The following is a 19093-nucleotide window of genomic DNA, read 5'->3' on the forward strand; positions in this document are numbered from 1 at the left end:
AAATGAATCATAGAATATCAGGGTTGGAAGGGACCTCAGGAGGTCATCTAGTCCAACCCCCTGATCAAAGCAGGACCAATCCCCAATTAAATCATCCCAGCCAGGGCTTTGTCAAACTTGACCTTAAAAACTTCTAAGGAAGGAGATTCCACCACCTCCCTAGGTAATGCATTCCAGTGTTTCACCACCCTCCTAGTGAAAAAGGTTTTCCTAATATCCAATCTAAATCTCCCCCACTGCAACTTGAGACCATTATTCCTTGTTCTGTCATCTGCTACCACTGAGAACAGTCTAGAGCCATCCTCTTTGGAACCCCCTTTCAGGTAGTTGAAAGCAGCTATCAAATCCCCCCTCATTCTTCTCTTCCATAGACTAATCCCCAGTTCCCTCAGTCTCTCCTCATAACTCATGTGTTCCAGTCCCCTAATCATTTTTGTTGCCCTCCGCTGGACTCTTTCCAATTTTTCCACATCCTTCTTGTAGTATGGGGCCCAAACCTGGACACAGTACTCCAGGTGAGGCCTCACCAGTGTCGAATAGAGGGGAACGATCACATCCCTCGATCTGCTGGCAATGCCCCTACTTATACAGCCCAAAATGCCATTGGCCTTCTTGGCAACAAGGGCACACTGTTGACTCATATCCAGCTTCTTGTCCACTGTAACCCCTAGGTCCTTTTCTGCAGAACTGCTGCTGAGCCATTCGGCCCCTAGCCTGTAGCAGTGCATTGGATTCTTCCGTCCTAACTGCAGGACTCTGCACTTGTCCTTGCTGAACCTCATCAGATTTCTTTTGGCCCAATCCTCCAATTTGTCTAGGTCCCTCTGTATCCTATCCCTACCCTCCAGCATATCTACCTCTCCTCCCAGTTTAGTGTCATTTGCAAACGTGCTGAGGGTGCAATCCACACCATCCTCCAGATCATTTATGAAGATATTGAACAAAACCGGACACAGGACTGACCCTTGGGGCACTCCACTTGATACCGGCTGCCAACTAGACATGGAGCCATTGATCACTACCCGTTGAGCCCGACAATCTAGCCAGCTTTCTATCCACCTTATAGTCCATTCATCCAGCCCATACTTCTTTAACTTGCTGGGAAGAATACTGTGGGAGACCGTGTCAAAAGCTTTGCTAAAGTCAAGGAACAACACGTCCACCGCTTTTCCCTCATCCACAGGGCCAGTTATCTCGTCACAGAAGGCAATTAGATTAGTCAGGCATGACTTGCCCTTGGTGAATCCATGCTGACTGTTCCCGATCACTTTCCTCTCATCTAAGTGCTTCAGAATTGATTCCTTGAGGACCTGCTCCATGATTTTTCCAGGGACTGAGGTGAGGCTGACTGGCCTGTAGTTCCCAGGATCCTCCTTCTTCCCTTTTTTAAAGATGGGCACTACATTAGCCTTTTTCCAGTTGTCTGGGACTTCCCCGGATCACCATGAGTTTTCAAAGATAATGGCCAATGGCTCTGCAATCACATCCGCCAACTCCTTTAGCACTCTCGGATGCAACGCATCCGGCCCCATGGACTTGTGCACGTCCAGCTTTTCTAAATAGTCCCGAACCACTTCTTCCTCCACAGAGGGCTGGTCATCTCCTCCCCATACTATGCTGCCCAGTGCAGTAGTCTGGGAGCTGACCCTGTTCGTGAAGACAGAGGCAAAAAAAGCATTGAGTACATTAGCTTTTTCCACATCCTCTATCACTAGGTTGCCTCCCTCATTCAGTAAGGGGCCCACACTTTCCTTGACTTTCTTCTTGTTGCTAACATACCTGAAGAAACCCTTCTTGTTGCAGCTAGCAAGAGATGTTAAGAGTAACTCCAGGTGTGATTTGGCCTTCCTGATTTCACTCCTGCATGCCCGAGCAATATTTTTATACTCATCCCTGGTCATTTGACCAATCTTCCACTTCTTGTAAGCTTCTTTTTTGTATTTAAGATCAGCAAGGAATTCACTGTTAAGCCAAGCTGGTCGCCTGCCATATTTACTATTCTTTCTATACATCGGGATGGTTTGTCCCCGTAACCTCAATAAGGATTCTTTAAAATACAGCCAGCTCTCCTGGACTCCTTTCCCCCTCATGTTATTCTCCCAGGGGATCTTGCCCATCAGTTCCCTGCGGGAGTCAAAGTCTGCTTTTCTGAAATCCAGGGTCCGTATTCTGCTGCTTTCCTTTCCTCCTTGTGTCAGGATCCTGAACTCGACCATCTCATGGTCACTGCCTCCCAGGTTCCCATCCACTTTTGCTTCCTCTACTAATTCTTCCCGGTTTGTGAGCAGCAGGTCAAGAAGAGCTCTGCCCCTAGTTGGTTTCTCCAGCACTTGCACCAGGAAATTGTCTCCTACCCTTTCCAAAAATGTCCTGGATTGTCTGTGCACCGCTGTATTGCTCTCCCAGCAGATATCAGGGTGATTGAAGTCTCCCATGAGAACCAGGGCCTGCGATCTAGTAACTTCTGCGAGTTGCCGGAAGAAAGCCTCGTCCACCTCATCCCCCTGGTCCGGTGGTCTATAGTAGACTCCCACCACGACATCACCCTTGTTGCTCACACTTCTAAACTTAATCCAGAGACACTCAGGCTTTTCTGCAGTTTCATACTTGAGTTCTGAGCAGTCATACTGCTCCCTTACATACAGTGCAACTCCCCCACCTTTTCTGCCCTGCCTGTCCTTCCTGAACAGCTTACATCCATCCATGACAGTACTCCAGTCATGTGAGTTATCCCACCAAGTCTCTGTTATTCCAATCACATCATAATTCCATGACTTTGCCAGGACTTCCAGTTCTCCCTGCTTGTTTCCCAGGCTTCGTGCATTTGTGTATAGGCACTTGAGATAACCCGCTGATCGCCCCTCTTTCTCAGTATGAGGCAGGAGCCCTCCCCTCTCACACGCTCCTGCTCGTGCTTCCTCCCAGTATCTCACTTCCCCTCTTACCTCAGGGCTTTGGTCTCCTTCCCCCGGTGAACCTAGTTTAAAGCCCTCCTCACTAGTTTTTATATGAACAAGAAGTCCCTCTTCTAGGGCAATGTGAGAAAATTATTAAACATCAGGAAATTAAGAGAGGGTGCAATACTGCACAGCAATTAATTTATCAAAACATTTTCAAGACAAATGGTATTTTTAGAAGACAGAAATTTGATGGAATGCCTTAAATTTTCTCTGGAGTGAAAGACAAAATAAGATTCATTTTGTGTTAAAAAAGGATCTCTACGGTAAAAAAAATTCTCACATTTCTTGCTTGTGTGGTATGCTGAGCTGCCAAGTGTCAAACATTCAGACAACACAGGATTTTCCATCACTGACAGATCTGTGTGCATCTTAGCTAAAATATCAAGCACTTAAAAATGACTGGCAGACACTCTTTCCTCTCCCAAGAAGTACCATTTGATTTAAGGGAGGTGTACGGGGCTGAAAAACAGGAGCCCATGGATTCTGGTCCAACTTTTTTGTATTGATTGCTGTTCATATTTCAAAGCACTTCACAACCCTTATTTTACTGACCAGCTACATACATCCCTACCTCATGAAACCAAAGACAGCTATCATTCCTCAACATTTTAGAAATAATGTAACAAAGGATGCACAAGATGACTTCAAGCACAGATGGGAATAGGACCCAGCTCTCTAATACGACAGCAGCAAGTCATCCTCTCAGCCAGACTTTCAGCATGAATGTGTCAAATGTATCCATTTGTATATCCTGTCTACAACCAATACTTGAAGCACTAGATCACAGTGTTTCCAGAGTCAGGAATACAACTCAATAATCTTAATAGGCAGCATTCCACTACTATGTTACGAACAGTTTATAATCCACTGGTAAAGTGTATGATGTCCTCCTTTGGGGGCTAATCTACATGCAGGATAACAGCCTGCAACTGCTACAAGGTACTACTTTTGCTCAAGACAAAGAAGGCTGTGCTCTGTATTGGCAGGTCCTGGGTTCACACCTACATATATATATGGAAAATATACTATCTGATTATGTAATAATAAGTTATCATAATTCATAAACACAAGGGGGAAATTAAGAACAGAAGGGTAACCATAATACTGGCATTTATTAAGTTTTTGACTTTACAATCTTTTTCTAAGAGTTTTTTGTGTGTGTATATTCTAAGCATAGCATGCTACAGACTAGTGTATATGTGTGACACAACCTCAAAGTAGCACCCAGGACCCCCACTGTGATATGATGATATATATTTATACATTGACAGTATGTACAATCAAACAGAATAGCATTGTATGTAAACCTATGAAGTACTGACATATGTTTGGTACTGAAATATGTGGTGAGGAGGGAATGCCCACAGCTAGCCTTTCAGCAGCAACAAAGGAACAACAATCGCAGGCCACACAGGCATTGATAGCCTATCAAGAAGAATCCACTCTCCCAGAAAATCCTCAGAGAGAGCATGTACACAATGGGGGCGGCCTAAGCCCCACGCCATAGCAAGGATCTTTCTAGCAGCTGGAAGAAAGTATAAAAGAGGGATAGTGACATTATCACCCCATCTCAACACGTGGAAGACAAAGACTTTGAACTGGGGAGATTGGTCCCAGCCTGGGAAGGGAGTCCAACCTGCGTATTTAGAACAGTGAGCTGCCTTTAAACATCTAGTGGGGTGAGAAACTGCTTGATTGGTCTGTAGAATTTAGACTGCAAATTTATTTTTCTTACATAATCAACTTTGATCTCTATTCCTGCTATTCATAATCACTTAAAATCTATCTGCTCTATATTTTCCCTAAAACAGGGTGTTTTTGGTTGAAGTGCTGGGGGAATCTCAGCTCAGATTACAAAAGCTGGTGCACATCCACTTTCCTTTGATGAAATGGCGAACTAATTAATAAGCTTTTTCTGGGGTCCAAGGCTGGGGACTGAGGTGATTGGCTGGTGCCCCTCTCTGTATGATTCACGAGTGGCTTAAAGAGCATTCATGCAATTTTGCTGGATGTGAGTCTCCACATGCTGATTTTCAGGCTGAGTGATTATAGTGCCTGGAGGAAAGAAGAGTTACTCACCTTCTGGTAACTGTTGTTCTTTGACATGTGTTCTTCATGTCCATTCCAGTCAACTGTGTGCGCACACGGGTGCACCGCAACCAGAAGATTGTTTTCCCCTAACAACATCCATCGGATCGGACTGGACACCCACCTTCATGGCGCTCAATATAGAGGCCTGCCAACACACCACCCCCTCAGGTCCTTCTTTCCGGCTACTCCAACAGAGGGGTAGGTGAGTGGGTATTGGAATGGACGTGAACAACACATCTCGAAGAACAACAGTTACCAGAAGGTGAGTAACCATTTTTCTTCTTCGAGTGCTTGTTCATGTCATATCCAATCAGGTGACTCCCAAGCCTAAGTTTCGGAGGCAGGGTTGGAGTTCAGGTGTTCACTGACTAGACCACTGCTCTCCCAAAGGATGCATTATCTCTGGCCCCCTGGGTAATCGAATAATGTGTGATGAAAGTATATATGGAGGACCACGTCACCGCTCTACATATTTCCTGAGTCGGAACTTGCACCAGGAACACTGCTGAAGATGCCTGCACCCTAGTGGAGTGCACTGTGAGTGGAGGGGCAGGCACCTCTGCCAGGCTAAAGCATTCACAGATGCAGGACATGATCCATGATGAAATTAGTTGGGACGAGACTGGAAGATGCTTCATCCTGTCGGCCACGGCCACAAACAGTTGAATGGACTTCCTAAACTGTTTCATTCTTTCAATGTAAAAGGCTAGCGCTCTGCAGACATCCAGTGAGTGCAGCCTCTGTTCCCTGCCGCTCAGGTGCAGCTTAGGATAAAACACTGAGAGGGAGATGTCCTGGTTGATGTGAAATTGGGAGACAACCTTCGGGAGGAAAGTTGGATGTGGCCTGAGCTGAACCTTATCCTTATAAACCATGGTGTAAGGAGGCTCTGATTTTAGGGCCTTGAGCTCAGACACTCTGCTGGCTAAGGTTATCGCTGCCAGAAACACCACCTTGTTAGACAGGTAGAGCAAGGAACAAGTCGCCAGTGGTTCGAAGGATGGACCCATCAATTTGGAAAGCACCAGACTGAGGTCCCAGATCAGGACTGGTTGTCGGACGTGCAGATATAGCCTGTTGAGACCTTTCAGGAAATGGCTCACCATAGGGTTGGCAAAGACCGACCGGCCCTCTGCGCCTGGACGGAAGGCAGAGATGGCTGCCAAGTGAACCCTTACTGTTGACACGGACAGTCCCTGCTGCTTGAGATGGAGAAGGTAGTCCAGTATAAATGATATAGAGGCATCGGGAACGAATGATACTGCACCCACCAGATTGAAAATCTCTTCCACTTGGCAAGGTAGATAGCTCTGGTGCAGGGTTTCCTACTGTCAAGGAGGACTTATCTAACTGGTTTTGAGCAGGAGAGCTCCATGGGGTTCAGCCATGGAGCTTCCACACCATGAGGGGAAACGACTCAAGGTTCAGGTGCTGGAGACAGCCATGATCCTGAATTATTAAGTCCGGGATGTGCGGCAAGGTAACTGGGGCTTCCACGGACATTTCCAGAAGGTATGTGTACCAGTGTTGGCAGAGCCAGGCTGGAGCTATCAATATCACTGAAGCCTCTTCCCTCTGGATCTTGAGGAGCACCTTGTGAATGACAGATGGGCGGGAACACATAGAGGAGATGGCCTCCCCATGGGAGGAGGACTGCCTCCGTGATGGAGCCTGGACTGTGATTCAGGAAGGAGCAAAACTGCTGGCACTTCCTGTTGTGTCGCATGGCGAACAGGTCCATCTGGGGAAAGCCCCACCATTGGAAGATGGAATTTGAGACGTCCAGGTGTAGGGACCAGAAGCGTGTATACCCGTTTGTTGATACAGAACATCACCGTGGTGTTCTCTGTCATAACTGATACACATCTCCCTGTCAAGTGGTTTTGGAAAACCTGGCATGCCAGGGAGCACCCTCTCCGCTCTCTGACATTGATGTGGAGAGCAAGTTCCGCCTGAGACCAGAGACCTTGTGTCCTGAGGTCTCCCACTTGTGCTCCCCAGCCCAAGGCTGATGCATCCGTCACTAGCAAGAGGAATGGCTGAGGACCGGTGAAGGGGATCCCTGCACACACGACCTGCAGGTCGAGCCACCACTGGAGGGAGTCGAGGACCAGGCGAGGCAGAGTCACGAGCATGTTCAAACTGTCCCAAGCTGGCTGATACACCAAGGGTAGCCACGATTGGAGAGGCCAGAGTCTGAGCCTGGCGTGTTGCACCACATAGGCACAAGCAGCCATGTGACCTAGAAGCTTCAGGCAATTCCTTGATGTGGTGGTGGGAAACTGCCTGAGACCTCATATGATGTCACCCAGGGCCCTAAACCTCGCTTCCGGGAAGCATGCCCTGGCCTGAGTCGAGTCCAGTACCGCCCCTATGAACTCTTTCCGCTAAAGAGGGGACAGAGTTGATTTCCCCAAGTTCAGGAGAAGACCCAGTTCATTGAAAGACATTCTTAAGAAGCTGTGCCTCCACTTGAGCCTGGAGTGGCCCTTGATCACCCAGGCGTCAAGGTACAGGAACACTGTACCTGCCATCTGCGTAGGAATGCGGCCACGACTGCCATGCACTTGATAAATACACAAAACACCACTGACAGGCTGAACGGGAGGACTGTAAACTGGTAGTGGTTGTTGCTCACAACAAACCGGAGGTACCTTCTGTGGGGTGGTGTAATCACTATATCAAAATACGCATCCTTCAAGTCAAGGGCGGCATACCAGTTCCCTGGATCCAAGGAACGGATGGAGGCCAAAGAGACCATGCAGAACTTGAGTTCCTTCATTAATTTTTTGAGCTTTTGAGCCTTTGGCTTTCAGTATTAGGAAATACCGGGAATAGAAGCCCTTGGCCTTCAGCTCCTGAGGGACCTCCTCCACTGCTCCCAGCGACAGGAGTGAGTGCACCTCCTGTATGAGTTGCTGCTCGTGAGAAGGGTCCTGAAGAGGGATGGGGAAGCGGGGGTGGGGGCAGAGAACTGGAGAGAGTACCCCCTCTCTACCATGCAGAGCACCCAGAGGTCCGATGTGATACGGACCCACGCAGGGTAGAAAGGGGATAGTCAGGACGAGAAGATAAGGCAGGTAGAATCCAGTCCAAGTACTTGTGCACCATCCTCGTTCGCACCTTCAAAAGGCCTGCTTCTGGCTGGATGAAGGTTTGGGTGGGCCAAAGCCCTGGTCTGAGGACAGGTGCAGCCTCTTCCTGCTGCTCCTGTTTCTTCTCTGTGAACTGTCCTGCTGATTCTGTGGTTGTTAGAACCAGGGTGGAGATTGTTGCCTAAAATGAACTGTGGAGGCCCAGCAATTTGTGGGTAGCTCCTGAGTCTTTTAGGCTATGTAGCCTCTTATCTGTCTTTTTGTCAAACCCTCAAAGGGGAGATCCTGAATGGTCTGCTGGACCTCGTATGGCAGGAGCCAGGACCTAGAGCCAGGAAACCCTTCTCATGGCAACCTCAGTAGCCATCACCCAAGTAGCTGCATCAGCCCCATCCAGAGCGGTCTGCAGTGAAGCTTGGTTGAGGAGGGCAAGCTCATTTCCCAAGGCCAAGAACTCAGCACAGGAGTCCTGAGGCAGCAGCTCTGCGACCTTTGCCATTGCCCCGCATGTATTGTAGCAGTACCTGCTGAAAACGGCCTGCTGATTAGAAATGCAGAGCTGTAAATCGTCAGTGGAATAGCCCTTTCTCCCAAAAAAGTCGAGTCAGGGGCAACGAGGCTGGGGTCTGCCACAAAGCCTTTGTTTTATCGGCAAACGTCTTTATTAGAGGTGGAGTGGTACGTGCAGGTCTAGAGGAAGCAAGAATATCCACCATGGTTTCTGCGTCCTCCACTACCTTCCTTGCCTGAATGCCCCGGCCCTGGGCAATGCGCGCAGCAACTGCTGCAGGACTCTGTTGTCCTCCAGGGCTGGGGCAACCGAAGTGCCCACCAACACCTCATCTGGGGAGGAAGAGACCCCCATAAGGGAAGGCTGCTCCCTTCCCTCCACACCCAAGAGGTCCGGTGACAACTGGGGTTTCCGGGCTGGTGCCAAGAAGAACAGTGCCATGTCACACGGTGCCAAGACAGCATACACCGGTGCCAATGGCGTCAACGTGGGCTGCAACATGCCACAGTGGCCAGCCGTGGTACCTCGGAGAGCACTGGAGTTGGAGCTTCAGGATTCGATTCAAAAAGATTTAATTCCCCCAAGTTGAGTAAACTCTTCAAATAAATGACCCTGGAATAACTACAACTGTATAAATTACTTTTTATCCAAAATATTACATAACATTGAATTGGGATGTTGTGTTAGTATATTTTATTGCAGTAGTTCTAATTTTTGAATTTTGGTGAGTGGGCGCTCTTTTGTTAAGATTGGGGAAAGCAGGGGACACGTGAATGTAGACTATAAGACAGCTGCATATGGGAAATTTTGCATGTGGAAGCTCCAAAAAGCCATAGCTTAATTTATTTAACTTTTCAAGAAACCAAAACTCATTTCTGAAAGTGCAAAATTAGGACATACTAGGGTAATGGCCATCTCAGGATCCAGAGTAACAGCCGTGTTAGTCTGTATTCGCAAAAAGAAAAGGAGTACTTGTGGCACCTTAGAGACTAACCAATTTATTTGAGCATAAGCTTTCGTGTAGCTCACGAAAGCTTATGCTCAAATAAATTGGTTAGTCTCTAAGGTGCCACAAGTCCTCCATCTCAGGATCATGTGTTTTAATCTCTACAAAGATGCGCTGGATTCAAAGTTATTTCCCATCTGCTGCATAGTTAGAGGTTCTTATAAGGTGAGTTTGGTGGGGCTCAACTGCAGCATCTACATAAACTCACTACCATGCTTAGCACTAATTGGCAAACAAAAGAGAAAAGCCACGGACTGCACAGATCACGAAATCTGAACTGAAAACACCACAATCAATGTAGCATATGAAATGGATTAAAAGCTAGCTGACAGATCTCAAAAAAATAAGTAATAGGGAATCACTAAATAGGAATGTTTTCTAATTGGTCAGGCAGGGATCTGTTCTTGTCCCAACACTATTATATGTATCAATGATCTGAAAAATACAAAGCATTACTGGTAAAAATCTGCATATGACAAAGATTGGTGGAGTGGTCAATAACGATAAGGACATGCCAGTTATAGACGAACTTGGATCACTGGGGTTAACTGGATGCATTCAAACACACATTTTAACACACACAAATGCAACGTCATACATCTAGGAACAAAGAATGCAGGTCATACAAGATGGGGAGGGTGGGGCTGTATCCTGAAAATTAGTAATACTGAAAAGGACCACGGAATGTTAGCTGGTCATCCAACATGATATCCCAGAGCAATTTTATGCCTAAGAGCTAATACAGTCCTTGAATACAAACAGGTTAATTATCTAGGAGTAGGAAGGATGCGGTATCACCTATGAATATAGACTGCTTAGGTAGCAGTTTTCCTCAATGAACTTGAAGTCCTTCTTTGGGAAGGACGATTACTCACCTTCTTGTAACTGTTGTTCTTCGAGATGTGTTGTTCACGTCCATTCCAAAGAGGTGTGTGCGCACTGCATGCCCAGTTGTTGGAAACTTTTTTCCTCAGCAACTCCCGTCAGGTCGGCCAGGGAGCCGCCTGGAGTGGCGTCCTCAGTGCACTCAATATATGACCTTGACGACCCGACCCCCCTTCAGTTCCTTCTTGCCGGCTACTCCGACAGAGGGGAAGGAGGGTGGGTATTGGAATGGACGTGAACACCACACCTCGAAGAACAACAGTTACAAGAAGGTGAGTAACCATCTGTTCTTCTTTGAGTGCTTGTTCACATCAATTCCAATCAGGTGACTCCCAAGCTCTCTTGAAGGAGTGGGCTCGAAGTTAAGGAATCACTGATTGGAGAACCACCCTGCCGAAAGCTGCGCCCTCTCTAGCGCTGGGTGATGGCATAGTGGGCGGTAAATGTGTGCACCGAGGACCAGGTTGCCACTCTGCAAATCTCCTGGATGGGCACCTGGACCAGGAAAGCAGCGGAGGAGACTTGAGCTCGTGTCAAGTGGGCCATAATAGCCAGGTCTGGGACCCTGGCGAGGTTGTAGCAAGTACGGATGCAGTCCATGATCCAGGAAGAAATGCAATGTGAGGAGACCAGAAGCCCCTTCATTCCATCTGCCACTGCTACAAACAGTTGGCTCAAATTCCTGAAAGGCTTTGTGCACTCAATGTAGAATGCTAGCACTCTCCGCACATCTAGTGAGCGAAGCCTCTGCTTCAGTGCATTAGCATGTGGCTTAGGATAGAAGACTGGTAGAAAAATGTCTTGGCCAGGATACCACCTTGGGCAGGAAGGAAAGGTGAGGCCTGAGCTGCACTTTGTCCTTATGTAAGACTGTGTAGGGGGGGTCAGAGGTTAATGCTTATAACTTTGACACCCTCTTGGCTGATGTGATGGCAAACAGGAATGCCACCTTCCATGAGAGATACAGAAGGGAGCATGTAGCCAGTGGTTTGAATGAGGCCCCATTAGCCTAGCAAGGACCAGACTGAGCTCCCAAGCAGATACTGGCAGATTGGACTGTGGATATAGCCTTTCAGGAAACGGCCCACCATAGGGTTGGTGAATACCAAGCGCCCCAACTCTCCCAGGTGGAACGCGAAGACGGCCACGAGGTATATTCTGAGGGATGATCCAGCCAAACCTTGCTGCTTCAGATGCAGTAGATACTCCAAGATGAATGTATAGATGCCTGAAGTGGAGGTACGCAACTCTGCTCACACCAGCATGAGAACCTTTTCCACTTAGCTAGCAAAGTGGCCCTGGTGGAAGGTTTCCTGCTACCAAGCAGCACCTCCCTCACCGATTCCATGCATTGGAGCTCTGTTGGGTTTAACCATGAAGCTTCCAAGCCATGAGATGGAGGGACTGGAGGTCCGGGTGAAGGATGTGACCGTGGTCCTGTGTGATCAGATCGGGGAGGAGCAGCAGTGCGAGCGGGGTGTCCACTGACAGCTCCAGAACCGTGCTGTACCAATGTTGGCATGGCTACACAGGGGCCAGCATAATTGCCTCTGCCTTGTCTCTGCGGATCTTGAGCAGTACCTTGTGGACGAGTGGTATCGGCAGGAAGGCATACATTAGACGGTCTCCCCAGGGTAGCATGAACACGTCCAAGATAGAGTCCGGACTGTGTTTTTGGAAAGAGCAAAACAATGGACACTTCCTGTTCCTCCTGGTGAAAAATAGGTCTACCCAAGGAAACCCCCACCTTTGGAAGATAGAATGTATGACATCCGGACAGATGGACCACTCGTGGTTGTGGAATGACCTGCTGAGGTGATCCACAAGCTCGTTCCATACTCCAGGGAGATGGGACGCCTCCAGGTGAATGGAGTGGACTATACAAAAATCCCACAGCTGGAGAGCCTCCCGACAGAGGGGAGGAGCGGGCTCTGGCCTGCTCGTTTATGTAAAACATGGCGGTGGTGTCGTCAGTCAGCACCGCCACGCACTGACCCTGTATTCTAGTCCAGAGGGTCTGGCAGGCTAGTCTCACCACTCTGAGCTCCTTTATACTGATGTGGAGCGATATCTCAGACTGAGGCCATCTGCCCTAAGTCTGTAGATTTCCTAGGTGGGACCCCCAACCCAAGTCTGACACATCCGTTACTAATGTCAAGGACAGCTGAGAGGTGCTGAATGGGATTCCTTCGCAGACCATGTGAGGGTCCAGCCAGCAGCATAGGGTATCTAAGACTTGCTCTGGCACTGTTACTACCGAGTCCAAACTGTCTCGACCTGGGTGATAAGCTGAGGCGAGCCACGCCTGGAGTGGCCTGAGCCTCAGCCTGGCATGCCTGAACACATAGGTGCATGAAGCCATGTGTCCAAGGAGACTGAGGCCTGTCCTCATGGTTGTGGTGGGGTATCGTCTGAGAGTCTGAATGATGCCTTTCAGTGTTTGAAATATGAACTCTGGTAGTATTGCTCTTGCCTGAACCGAGTCCAGCACCGCCTCAATGAATTCTATTTGTTGGGTGGATGACAACGTTGACTTGTTCAGATTGAGGAGGAATCCTAGTCTCTGGAAGGTATCTCTGACTAACCGGACCTGGGACTCCACCTGCTCTCTGGAGCGCCCCCGCAGCAGCCAGTTGTCAAAGTAGGGATATACCTCTACCTGCCTCTTGCAGAGAAAAGCTGCGACCACGGACATGCACTTGGTGAACACCCGAGGGGCCACTGATAAACCGAATGGGAGAACCATGAACTGACAGCGTATGCGGTTGACAACAAACCTCAGGAAACACTTGTGGGCCGGCCAAATGACTCTATGAAAGTAAGCGTCTTCCATGTTAAGGGCAGTGTACCAATCACCCAGATCCAGGGAAGGGATAATTAGGCTCAGGGAGACCATGTGGAACTTCAACTTTACCATGAACTGGTTGAGTCCTCGCAGGTCTAAGATGGGTCTGAGACCCCCCCTTTGTCTTGGGGATTAGGAATCAACAGGAGTAGAATCCCTTGCCCCTACGGCGAGAAGCGATTGCACCTCCTGGATAAGGAATTGCTCATGAGAAGGGGTCACTGAAGAGGGACGAGGAAGGGGGGTGGGAGGGAGGGGAGGAGCAGAATTGGAGAAAATATCCCACTTCTACCGTGCAAAGAACCCAGCAGTCCGATGTTATATGGGACCACGCATGGTAGAAGTGGGATAGACGGTTCAGAAAGTGAGGGGGAAGGATCTGGGATAGAGGCAGGTACGCCATCTCGGGTGTCCCTTCAAAACCCTTGCTTGGATCCCAACGGTGGGTTGGTCAGGCCCTGCCCTTGACCTGAAGGCAGGTTAGGTGGTCTACGCCTATTGATCCTGCCCGTACGGAAGTATGTGTCCTGCCTCGGGCAGGGCTGATATTGCCTCTGCTGTTGCTGGGGTTGAGGCTTGAAGGGCTTTCTCTGGGTAGCAGGTGTGTGCATCCCCAGAGATTTCATCGCTGCCCTCAATTCTTTGAGGCTGTGAAGCCTCAGGTCTGTCTGGTCCTAGAACAGCCCTGCACCCTCTAAGGAAAGGTCCTGCAGGGTCTGTTGAACTTCCGGGGGAAGCTGGAAGTTTGGAGCCATGCGATCCTCCTCACAACCACCCCAGAGGAGATGGTACGTGCTGCTGAGTCTGCCGAGTCAAGGGAGGCCTGCAGGGATGTCCTGGCCACTGCCTTCCCTTCCTCGACCAGAGCTGAGAACTCTGCCTTTGACTCTGCGGGGAGCAACTCCTTGTATTTGGACATAGAGTCCCAAGAGTTAAAGTTATACCTGCTGAGGATAGTTTGCTGGTTGGCTATCCTCAGTTGTATGCCGCCAGCGGCATATACTTTCCTGCCAAAGAAGTCCATACATTTGGCCTCCTTAGCCTTGGATGCCGGTGCCTGTTGCCCTGGCACACCTTCTCATTCACCACCACGACCACCAGGGAGCAAGGGTGAGGGTGGGAGAATAAAAACTCATATCCCCTGCAGGGAACAAAGTACTTCCTTTCCACCCCCCTGGCGGAGGGCGGAATGGAGGCTGGAGTCTGCCGCAGGGTATTATAATTGTTATGAATAGTTTTAATGACAGGCAACGCCACCATGTAAGGACCCACTGGGGTGACAATGTCCACCACTGGGTCCTCCATTCGATTACTTTTTCTGCCCGTAGGCCCACATTACGGGCAATGTGGCAGAGCAAGTCCTGGTACACCCTGTGGTCAATAGGCAGCGGACCTGAAGCTGACCCTCCTGCCACCACCTCATCAGGCGAGGATAACAAGGAAGCGAGTGTGGGTACAGGGTCCTCATGGCCCTCTATCTTCCCGGGTTGCTCCTGGGTTGCACTGGACTTCTCCAGTGGTCCGACACTGTCGGATGTGACCTGGGCTATGGGTGGGTCTGGAGCCGGTTCCACTGTATCCTCTGTAGTATGAGGAGGCAGTCTGCAGACTGTTGCTTCCGTAACCCGAGGGACAGGTCTATCCATCGGTGACCAGGAAGGGTGACATCCCAAGGCCACCAACTTAGAAGCCCTTGAAGGGGTACCCTGTGCCTGATGGTAAGCCGAGGGGGTCCAGAAGGGCCACTGAGCAGCAGGCAGCCACTGCAGCTGCCAGGCCATTTGTACATCTCTTCGGCGCTTATTGGACCTATGTCTACTGCACCTCAAGTAATAAGAGTCGGCCTCCAAGTCAGAGGATCCCGAGGGTGATGACCATGGCAGTGCCGATGACCCAGCGGTCAGTGCCATGAAGAGGAGGTGGGGATTGGTGCTGCGATGATCACACTGAGGATCAGCACTGGTTGTCCCGTGATTGAGACCGGTGCTGCGTGTCCGGTGCTGGGGAACGGCGACTATGCTCTGGTACCATGTGTCGGTGTGGGCCCTGCAAAGAGGTTTGCAATTGGTGCCGAACCCTCGGAGCCGAAGACAGATCATCGCGCTCCTGGTGCCGGGCAATCTTGTACCAAGTAAGGTGCCAGAGTGTGTTGCAGCGATGGAGACCTGGAACAGTGCCAGTCTGGCAACAAGGAGAGCCTCATCATCGCGGGCTTACCTCTGGACAGCACACGTCTAGGTGGTGCTGGAGGCTTCTCTCTAACGGCCAGGGGCAGAGCCGCAGTAATTTCGATAAGCTCCTTAGCACTCTCAAAAGTGTCTGGGGTGGAGGGGGGCTCCAATACCTGCACCAGGCACTGCCCCGCCAAAGAGTCACTAAGCACCGGGCTCAACGGTGCTGCCTGGGGCACTGAAGTCAACGGCAAGAGCTCTTGCTGGTTGGGAGCCAAGTCCTTCCTCTGGAGCAGCAAAGCCCCCCCAATGGTCTCGCTCTCTGAGGAGTGTGTCCTCTGTCTGCCTTCTTATAGCACTTGTGGGGCACCGGAGACATGGATCAGTGCCAGAGCATTGCTCCTTGCTGCCATGCTGGGGATCTTTGGTGCCGAGGGTCTCTCATGCCAGAGTCCTTCCTTGGCACCGATTCATGGACTGATATCGAGGCGCTCCACACCGAGCTCGGGCCCAGGCCTTGGCAGTCAGGTGCTGCTGGATGGAGCGTGGCTTCCATCAGAAACCGTTTTAAATGGAAGTTGCCCTCCTTTCTACTTCTTTCTGTATACCATATCTCTGCAGACAAGAAGAAGGCAGCAGTTCACTCTTGACATTGAATTTGCACCATCTAAAGCCACCTGAAGAGATGATCCTGCTAACAGGCAACCCTCGCTGAGCAGTGCCTGATATTCTCTTTACATCATCTAGTCTCTTGTCCACAAACTTCATCATTGTGTTCCAACTGGAGATATCATATCAGGCTAAAACAGCCTGATGATTCACAATACTGAACTGTAATCCCGATGTTGAATAAACCTATCTAATAAATAGTTCAAGTCCTTATCTTTGGATATAGACAGACATCTCATTTTCTCATTCACAGCAGTCACTACCAAAGATGCAAGGCATGAGTGCAAATAAAGATACTCATGACTCTGGGAAGGAACTGGACATCTCTTTTCCATTCTCTTAGCCCTAGACAATAAAGGAGTCTGCCAAAGAATTTTAGTAAGTTCCAAAATGACCTCATCAATAGGTAAAGACACTCAAGCAAGCCCTGAGATATGTAAAACATCCACAAAAACGTAGGTGGTTTGCTCTGCACAAGCTCGATCAAGATATTAAGAGAGCTTACCACACTTTCCAGGAGCTCCTGGTAAGTCTTGTAATTGTCAGGAACAGGGGATGACAATTCCAACATGGCGACCTCTTCAGGAGAAGATAAGGAAGTGTTTGTTGGGTACAACAGAGGGTCTACATCTGCTACAATGACTGCTGAACCTGTCAGATGGCTCATGTACCAAAGATGTAACTTCCACATCCTGGTCAGTACCGAATCAGTACCGAATCAGTACCAGGCAAAACCTTTCATCTCTGAGGGGGACTTGTGTTGCAAGGTCTAGGAGAACCCGACCCAGAGGCACACCCTACGGATTGCAAAATGTTACTGCAGAACATTACATGGCATCAGGGCCTAATCCCTTTCCCTGGATCTGCTCTTACACATAGGTACCAGAGTTTGTGACAAAGGAAGGCTTAGTGCTAAAACCTCAATGTCCTGCAACAAAGGAGAGTCTGGAACTGAGAAGCAAAGGTGGTACGTGGGTGCCACATACCCTCTGGCCTGGAGGGTACCAAGAGGAGAGGTTGGATTGAGACACACATGAAACAATGTTGATGCTGTAGAAGGTCCCAGCAGTGGAGTCACTCTCAACATTACTGAAGTCAGTGCCAGATTCAATCCTCTAACATGGAAGCTGGAGTACTATGTGGAATCAGGGAGCTCCTAGCAGGAGCAAGTGCTCTAGCCTTGGTATCTGACTTCTCCTGTGTGACTCCATCAGAGACCAAGACCTCATGGATGAAGAGGGCTTTTTAGGCCTAGAAAAATTAGAGGTATCCGACCTGTGTCATCTGCATGGTTATGGAGATAGAGAATGACACCTTCTCTCCATTTCCCCCTGAGGAGGGGAGACAGCAGTCGAATTTGAACCACCTCATACTGTGCACCTGGGTTCCGAAGGGAGGGACAGTGCCAGTTCTATAAAGTGGTGATGGAGTCTTACCTCCCTGGATTTTCTTAGTTCTGCTTTTAAAACTCCTGCAGATTGGGCACCTACTCTTAACATAAGCCCCTCTCAGGCACTTTAGGCACCGTGAATGAGGGTCACTGAGTCACACAGTCTTATTACAGTCAGAACAGAGCTTAAATTGAAGGGATATAGGCATATCCCAGTACAGAGCATCAAAGATGCTAAGCACATGTGCAAAATATAAGAAAAAAACCGTAATGAATACCACTAACACCATAACTATACTATTTACAAAATAATTTAGGAAAATATTTTGAACTTGGGGGGTGGGGGGAGGGAGTTCAGTGACAAGACCCAGATTCGTAGATTCCGTGGCCAGAACGGATCATTGTACTCATCTAGTCTGGCCTCCTGTACAACATAGACAATAGAACTTCCTCAGAAGAATTCCTAGAGCACACCTGGTCCTACTACTGCCTGTGGCTGGTGAGAAGGAACTGAAGTGGGGTCATACAGCTCCCACCCTTTGTATCGTGGGCTGGCAGCATGAGTGTAAGGAGGAGTGCGCAAGCACAATTTCAATGGGTACCACCATTATGAGGGAAAAAATCTCCAGCTTTGGTGCACTGGGTGCACATACACCTGAAATGGAATGGATATGTGCAATCACTCATTTCAGCTATAATTGAATGACAATGTTTTGAAAAATGTCTTTGAATTTTTTATCATACAAATAAGACATTCTACTCCTTTTCTTCTGTAGACAGTTACATTCAGTGCCACACCTGATCTTGAAAACTCAAACACTGATTTCCTACATTTAACGTGAACATGAATCCTATTTTGCTATTTAACTATTGAAAATGTTGCTATTTTAAAAACAGCATCTGTTTGTCACTACAGTGTTTCCTAACACTTCCTCCAACTTTACACATGTTGAGTCAGATATATTTACACCTTGATATTTGATAACTAATCACCAACTTGTGGTATTGATCAGCGGCTTTCACATTTACTAGAATTAGCAAGAGAAAGTCATCCAGTGAATTCATGCGAAAATTCTTTAAAACAAAATGAGTTTGCCAGCTTTTTATGAAATTATGCTATCAGTAGGGCCCTAACAAATTCACGGTCAGAGGATTTTAAAAATCGTAAATTTCATAATTTCAGCTATTTAAATCTGAATTTCACAGTGTCATAATTGTAGGGGTCCTGACCCAAAACGGAGCTGTAGGGGGTCACAACGTTTTGTAGGGGGGGTTGCAGTACTACTACCCTTACTTCTGCACTGCTGATGGCAGTGCCATTGCCTTCAGACCTGGGCAGCTGGGGAGCAACAGCTGCTGGCCAGGAGCCCAGCTCTGAAGGTAGAGCCACCACCAGCACCAGCGCAGAAGTAAGGATGGCATGGCACGGTATTGCCACCCTTACTTCTGCGCAGCTGCCACAGAGCTGGG

At 48.7% G+C, this 19093-nt stretch overlaps 1 protein-coding gene across 29 annotated transcripts in view; it reads right to left on the reverse strand.

Annotated features, from left to right (window-relative positions):
• Positions 1-19093, reverse strand: part of DLG1 (discs large MAGUK scaffold protein 1) — a 428647-nt gene that overhangs the window by 366996 nt on the left and 42558 nt on the right. The gene's annotated exons all lie outside the window — the stretch shown is intronic.

The sequence above is a fragment of the Chelonia mydas genome, chromosome 9, assembly GCF_015237465.2.
Source record: "Chelonia mydas isolate rCheMyd1 chromosome 9, rCheMyd1.pri.v2, whole genome shotgun sequence".
Lineage (NCBI taxonomy): Eukaryota > Metazoa > Chordata > Testudines > Cheloniidae > Chelonia > Chelonia mydas.